The following is an 8,288-nucleotide window of genomic DNA, read 5'->3' on the forward strand; positions in this document are numbered from 1 at the left end:
TGAGGCAGACAATCTTGGAAAGGAGGGGGGAATGACATTCTGACATATGGTGAAAGGGGTGCATGGGGCAAACAAGGTTGGGAACCACTGTGATAGAGGATCACGTTGAGGCGAGAGAAGAAAAATTATAGAGTTGATAATAATGAACGTCAGTTGATATTATGTCTGTGAGGTCCTGTCTCTGTTTAGGGGAGAGAGGGTGTGTGTTGGTGGGGAGTTGGGGGAGAGGGGGGGTGTGTGGTGGGAGGCTGGGGGGAGAGGGGGGGTGTGCAGGGGAGTTGGGGGAGAGGGGAGGGGGGTGTGAAGGTGGGGAGTTGGGGAGAGGGGGTGTGTTGGTGGGGGAGTTGGGGAGAGAGGAGGGGTGTGTTTTGGTGGGGAGCTGGGGAGAGGGGGGGTGTGTAAGGGGGGAGTTGGGGGAGATGGGGGTGTGTGCTGGTGGGGAGTTGGGGAGAGGGAGGGTGTGTGTTGGTGGGGAGTTGGGGAGAGAGGAGGGTGTGTTGGTGGGGAGTTGGGGAGAGGGGAGGGTGTGTGGTGGGATGGGGAGAGGGGAGGTGTGGTGGGGAGTTGGGGGAGAGGGGAGGGGGGGTTGGTGGGGAGTTGGGGAGAGGGGAGGGGTGTGTGTTGGTGGGGAGTTGGGGAGAGGGGAGGTGTGTGTTGGTGGGGAGTTGGGGAGAGGGAGGGGTGTGTGTTGGTGGGGAGCTGGGGAGAGGGAGGGGTGTGTGGTGGGGAGGCTGGGGAGAGGGAGGGGTGGGGAGTTGGGGAGAGGGAGGGGTGGGTGGGCTGTGTTGGTGGGGAGTTGGGGAGAGAGGGGAGGGGTGTGTGTTGGTGGGGAGTTGGGGGAGAGGGGAGGGGTGTGTGTTGGTGGGGAGTTGGGGGAGAGGGATGTGTTGTAAGAGGAAGGGAAATGGGGTTGTCGGGAGAGGGATGTATTGGTTGGGGAGGGAAGAGGGTATATGTGGTGAAGGGGAGAAGAGGGGTGAAAAGGGGAGAAGAAGTGAATAGAAAGATGGAGGCGACGAAAGAGGGCAAAGAAGAAGAAGTTTATGGAATAGGGAAGAGGGTAGACGAGAGAGAGAAGGAGGAAAACGGAGAAAAGAAAGGAGAAGGAAGGGAAAGGGTGGGTAAGAAAGAAGGATTATGTCTTAAGAAAAGAGTATGACGTCACTGGTAATACAATTGATTAGAAGGGGAAGACAATTTAGGCTGAGGGGAAAGCCAGACCTCCCCTCCCCTCCCCTCCGCTCCCTTTTTGCATTTCAACCCTTTTCTCTATCATCTATTCACCCCTATCCCCTTTAACCCTCTCCTTCTCCAGAGAGAGAGAGAGAGAGAGAGAATTCCTTGCCTCAATTATAAATCTTATTTCAGCCAATATTGTGACCTGGTAGATGGGTCACGTGACTCACCTGTGACGACAGCCTCGAGTGTCAGGGTGAAGGGAGGGAGGGAGGGAGGGAGGGTAATGAATTACGTGTGGGAGGGAAGGAGTGTGGGTAGATAAAGGATGCAAGGAAGGAAGGAGGGAGGGAGGGAGGGAGAGATAGATCACCAGGGAGAATATACACATTTACATGGAACTACAGGAAACTTGGTACACAAGTCCATTAGTCTTCGGATTTATCATCATTGTAACAAAAAATAAATGTCACCCCCCCCACCAACCCCCCACCAACCCCCCACCAACCCCCCACCCCCCACCAACACACACACACACACCCCACACTCCTCCGGCCAACCTCCCCACACACCAACCCTCACACCCACACACATATCACACACACCTCCGACCAACTCCCCACTCCACACACACATACACACACACACACACACACACCACACACACACACACACACACACACACACACACACACACACACACATCACACACACACACACACATCACACACACACACACCACCACACACCACACACACATCCCACACATCCCCACAGTGCCACTTACCCAGTATATACAATATTCACCATTCATGCGCCATAAATCAGTCGTATTTGCCAATGTATTACGCAGAGTAACGCCAATAAATGCTCATTCACCGCGTCGAAGTTTTAATCATTTACAATTAAAACTTGAACATTGTTTCACTGGTGGTTGGGAAGTATAATAGAGAGCTTCAGGTGTATGACTGAAAACTGATTTACTGTGGTACTATGTTGTGGTTGTATGTTGTATGATGTGTTTGTATACTGTGGATGTGTGTTGTGGTTGTATGTTGTGGCTGTATGTTGTGTGTTGTATGTTGTGGTTGTATGTTGTGTGTTGTATGTTGTGGTTGTATATTGTGGTTGTATGCTGTGGTTGTATGTTGTGGTTGTATGCTGTGGTTGTATGTTGTGGTTGCATGTTGTGGCTGTATGTTGTGTTGCATCATACATAAGGGGAAACTCGCATTATAGCTAATAAATTAACTCATGACACAGCCTAAGTTAATATAAATGCATTAAATTACCCCAACTCAGCTTAACCCAACTTAAACTAACCTAACTCAGTCTAACCTAATTTTATCTAACATAATCGAACTTAATATAACCTAACTTAACCTAACCTCACCTAACTTTTTTTTTACCCGGGCATTAACCCACCCGGGCACGGGGGCGAAAATATAATAAAATAATAATAAAGATGATGATAATAATAGTAATACAATTCATAAAAATAAATATAATTAAATAACAATTATAAAAAAGGTATTAATCATACTAATGAAAATCAATAAGAATTATAAATAATAATAATAATAATAATAATAATAATAATAAAAATAATAATTATAATAATAAAGAGCCATAAATAAAAAATAAAATAGAAAATAAATATCTAGAGTGAGAAATGATATACAGTGTTGTCAAAGTAAGAGAAACAATTGAGACCCTGCAATTGTGTGTAAATGAGGCAGAAAGTCAGATCAGCAACCTGGGACTTGGTCACAATTTTTTTGATGCCATATGGCAGCAGGGTCTACCATTAGACAACACATTATGCTTCCAATATCTTCCCAGACGGTAGTAGCTCCCAGTTTGGTAGCTGCCTACTTACCTAGTGATATTTTGTCCATTGGCTCTTCCAGTGGAATTAAACAGTATCATTTTATTCAGTGGGATTCAACAACAGTAGTAAGATCTTGGCTGAGAGAGAGAGAGAGAGCAATTCTTAAAAAAAAAAAATTCCTTCCCACTTTTATCCTGACAAATGTTTATCAATTCTCGGAAACACCTGTTTGTTGTCTCTCAGAACAGATGTATATTATAATTGTTTTCATGCATGTAGTGTTATGATGCAGAGTGGCAGGACAGATGCTAATATCCTGATTTTTTTTTTAACCTTCAGCAGCTGGCGGGTCACCGGTATTCACACAATTTTTTAACCAAGGAAAGTTCAGAAAGTTCACAATCCTCCAGTCATGTCGGGAATCGAACCTGCGACCATTCACTTATTAGTCGAACGCTCTAACATACTGACCTACAACCCAAATTATTCTCTCTATCACACCTGTCATTTATACGTGTATACAGAGTGGGTGAGTGAAAGGGTGGGTGAGTGGATGGGCGAGTCAGTGAGTGGCTGGGCGAGTGAGCAATAAAATAAAAAAATCGCAAAAATAGAATAACAAAAAAATAACAAATAAAAACAAACGAAATGACAGAACTAATAACACCGTATTCAAAACATAAACAAAACACAGGAAATATAAATCACCTTATAAGCCCGGACTGAACACACAAGAATCTCACATAAATTGATAATTCAAAGGAAAAAAAGGTTATATAAACAAGCCGTCGCATATTCCTCGTTATACAGTAATTAATCCCCTTGAATAAACATAGGCGTCTCAGAATTTGCATAGCAAGTTTCCTGGGCTTAATTTGACGGATTAGCCGACCAAACCCCCACTTCCCAAAGCGGATTTAGAGGGATTACACGTGATGAAAATGCAAACTAACGCTCGCTTCTAAGGGCGGGATTCCCACACTCCACCAACTGAATAATGACCAATGATTTAGGCGATGATGTTCCTTTCTTACCGAGACACTTCGGTTCGTAGGAGTAGGGCCAACATAATTCTAACCTCTAACCACCTCTAGGGGTAAAATTCTTGTGATTTTTTAATGGTGTTTCATCCTTAATATCAGGGATCTTGGTGTCACATGGCTGTTTGAGGACTCATATCCCCTTCATTGCCACACAAACTGTAAGAAAGTTGGTGGTGAAATAAGGCAGCGTCGACATTGCTGCTCTAAACTTAACAATGTGACGAACGAAGCCGCGGGTAATGCTGTCAAGGTTGGGCTATAAACTGTCAAAGGTGTCAGGGATACGCTGTTTACTGTCACAGGCGCCAGGGGTATGTTTCTTGGTGTTGTCCTTTTATGGAGATATTTACCAACCATTTAAATTACACATAGTGTCAAAGGGTGTCAAGGATACGTCACTTGTTGTCAGTGATACTTATATGGTGTCACGAGTGTTAAAATATATTATTTCTTATTTCTGTCATGTTTTATACCGTCATGGTTATCAACAATACAATATGTTCTATGTTGTTAAGTATATATATATATATATATATATATATATATATATATATATATATATATATATATATATATATATATATATATATATATATATATATATATATATTTATGTTGCTCGTACTAATTACGGTGCAGAGTTAAGTTGAAGATTTCCGGTAAGCAATCTTTTTGTTCTATCATTTTGTCCGTTGTATATATTTTTTGTGCTTAATTTAAATATTAGGTTGTGGTAGTTCCGAGTTGATAAATATACAATGTATATGAAGAATTACTGTATACAGGCATGGGAGCCCTACCTTCAGACGGATCTAACGTCACCCAGAAGGGGTGCAACACAGAGCTTCTAAGATGATTCCAGAACTAACTATATCATCTTGATTTTTCAAGTAGACTGAGGGCCTCAGGACTAACAACCCTTCAGACAAGGCACGACAGGGCAGATCTCATGGAAACATTCAAAATCCTGAAAGTGATGGAATACAACTTGTGAAACCTTCCTCAGTGACCTCCCTCGTGGTAGCTCCTCTAGCTCTGTGTTTGTTGTTCTTTTTTGTTGTGTATTTGTTGTTATTTATATGATGTTGTTGTAAATAAATGTTTTTATTGCTCTTTCCTTGTCCTCTCTCTCATCCATCCCCTCTCCCTCCCGCCTCATCCCTTCTCCCTCCCCCATCCCTCTCCCTCCCGCCTCATCCCTTCTCCCTCCCGTCCCATCCTCTCTCCTGCCCATCCTCTTTCCCATCACACCCCTCTCCGTCCCATCCCCTCTCCGCCACTTTCCATTCTCCCTCCCGTCCCATCCCCTCTCCCTCCCGCCTCATCCCTTCTCCCTCCCGTCCCATCCATTCTCCCTCCCGCCCCGTCCCCTCTCTCTCTCTTGATACACATATATAGAGTGAGAGAAAAAGAGTGTATACATACCAACACTACACACAGATAACAACATCCCTGACAGAACACACACACACACACACACACACACACACACACACACACACACAAACATTCATACACACACAGTATATCAATTCTCACAACAAGTGCACCCAGCGCTCCACTCACGAGGTGTCGAACCCACACACACGGGGTGCAGGAGCCCAGCTGTGTGCCATTACGCCACCACTGGCCGTACCTTCACTGCTGTCACACGCACCCCTTCACGGCCACCGAGGGAAGGGGGAGAGGGACGGAAGGAAGGGAGAGGGACGGGAGGAAGGGAGAGGGACGGGAGGAGGGGAGTGGGACGAGAGGAGGGGAAGAGATGGTGCTGGGGAGGTTTAGCAAAAAAAGCAACAAATAGTCACTAAGTGAAAGCTACTGTACTATACTATACTATACTGTACTATACTATACGATTGCTACCACTACTGTTGCTACTACTACTGATGCTACTACTACTATTATATTACCACCACCACCACTACTACTACTGCTCTCATGAAACACACTCACCTCTGTATTTTATGCACACGAGTGTAGGACAAAAGCCCCCAAGGACACATAATAATAATAATTGTTTAAATCATTATTTTTATTCTTTATTATTTACAGTTTATGAACACTTCTGACATATAAAATATTACATTTATTATATCATAAGACTGCAATACCTAACCTACCTAACCTAACCTGACCTAACCTACTTTGCACTTTAACTGAGTGGGTTTTGTCCAGGGGCTTTTGTCTAATGAGACTTTAGTCCGGACCCCTACACACACACACACACACACACATTTGTACAGGGCCGTGATTGCATCCTGTAGTGCCAGACCGGTGCAACAACCTCGTTCCCTCTCACGCGCAATCACCAGCACCCAATTAGTTACGTAATTAGTGTACAGCGCTGAACCAATCCCCAGTATCACATGCATCACCCGGAACAACAACAAACCCCTTAAAAATATAATAAAAAATAAAGTAAAATACATCCACACACACAGACATATATATATATACAAACACTGAAAAAAACATATTGCATTAATTACACAACAAGTCTCTCCTCTTGTTAATCACCCTTTTAAAATCCCCAAATGGTGAGGCTAAAAGTAAAACACACGAGAGGGAGCCATTTAAATCCTGGGTTTGATTGCGCGAGTGAGTAAATCATTAGCCAGGTCTTCCTAAATATCTGGATTTATCGTCGTGGAGGGAGCTGGCGGCGGCTCCTTGGGGAAATCACCCACACGATAACCCAAGGCCCAGGGTGTCGAAATCTTGTCCGGACGCGTTCCTAGTTTAATGGCAGTTTATAACGTGTTTGGGAGTTAGTGTTGGGCTGTCTGTCTGCCTGACTGGCTGGCTGGCTAGAGGTTAGCTGGGTGCCTGAGTGCCTGGGGGACTGGCTGACTGGCTGATTGGTTGCATAGTTGATTGGCTGCATGGCTAGCTTACCTTGATCAGCTGTACGACAAACTGGCTGTAGGGATTGTCTGCGTTAGCTGTCTTTGTGGTCCTCTGCAGTCGCCTGTCTATTTGTCTGTCTGTCTGTTTGTCTGGTTGTCTGTCTGCGTTGGGTGAGTCTGTCTCTGCAGCGAGGTGGCTTTCCCCATTCGGCTGAGTGATTGAATTAATATACGTTCACATTGATTGTTGTATACGGCCTAACAAGGTTAAGGATCCTATCTGATCCGGCAAACAGATTAAGGGGAGAGGTACAACTTCCCTAATGGTGTGGTTGATCCTGGTGGATCTCTCCCCGGGAGTTTTGGGAGAAATATTGTACTGATTCTGTCGAGGTTCACCCAGGTCGCCACTCCCAAAGTTTGTGAGATAATGGAGAAGAGATAAAGACTCTTAAGAGATATAGTGACTCGACAGATAAATTGGAGAGAACAACGGTAATAAAACTTTGGGGCAATTATTCAAACGGGTCTTATATATAATTTGAGAAGATAATTGGAGACTTCAAAGAGAATTTTTGAGAGATAATGATATAAATTTTGTTACTTGATCACTTGGATATGTACTATCCTAGTTTAATATATTTTTGGAGTTGCGATGGAGGATTTTGAGAGAAGTTTGAGAAGCCTTGACAGATATCGTATCCACGTTTCTATTTGTATTGAAACTGGACACACACACACACACATACACGAGGGTCCACCAGCATCCTCTACAACACGTCCTGTAAACCTCTACGTAATTACCTACTGAGTGTGTGTGAGTGACGTCCTCCACACTACACTGCCACAACCTCCCCTCCACAATTGTAATTACAACAGACACATGACATAACACGACATAATCTTCCTCCCCGTTCGTCCACCACCACAACACAGCACAACCCGGTTATAACATCACTATAGCATTACATTAACACCTTATTTGGGAGGTGTAAGGAAATTTGCCATCATAATACACATCAGTTAGTTACATATCAAGATCCTTTCATTTTTATAATATTGTTCATTCTCGTTATATCAGATGTTATGCACTGAAGAACAATGAGGTAATTATTCAAGATTAAGATGGTGTAGAATGATTACAACTCAATAATTAAGCTTAATAGCCAAGAAGGCCGACACACTGTCAGAGGGACCTGCAGTCAGACTCCCCTCCCTCGTGTTCCCTGTGCTGGGCTGGAGACATCTTGGCAGGAGGAGGAGGAGGAGAAAGACGAAGAGGAAGAGGAGAAAGAAGAAAAAGAGGAAGAGAAAGAAAAGAGAAGAAGAAGAAGAAGAAGAAGAAGGAAGAAGAAGAAGGAAAATGAAGAAGAAAGAAAGAGGAAGAAA

This window comes from Homarus americanus, unplaced genomic scaffold (assembly GCF_018991925.1).
Source record: "Homarus americanus isolate GMGI-L3 unplaced genomic scaffold, GMGI_Hamer_2.0 scaffold7035, whole genome shotgun sequence".
Lineage (NCBI taxonomy): Eukaryota > Metazoa > Arthropoda > Malacostraca > Decapoda > Nephropidae > Homarus > Homarus americanus.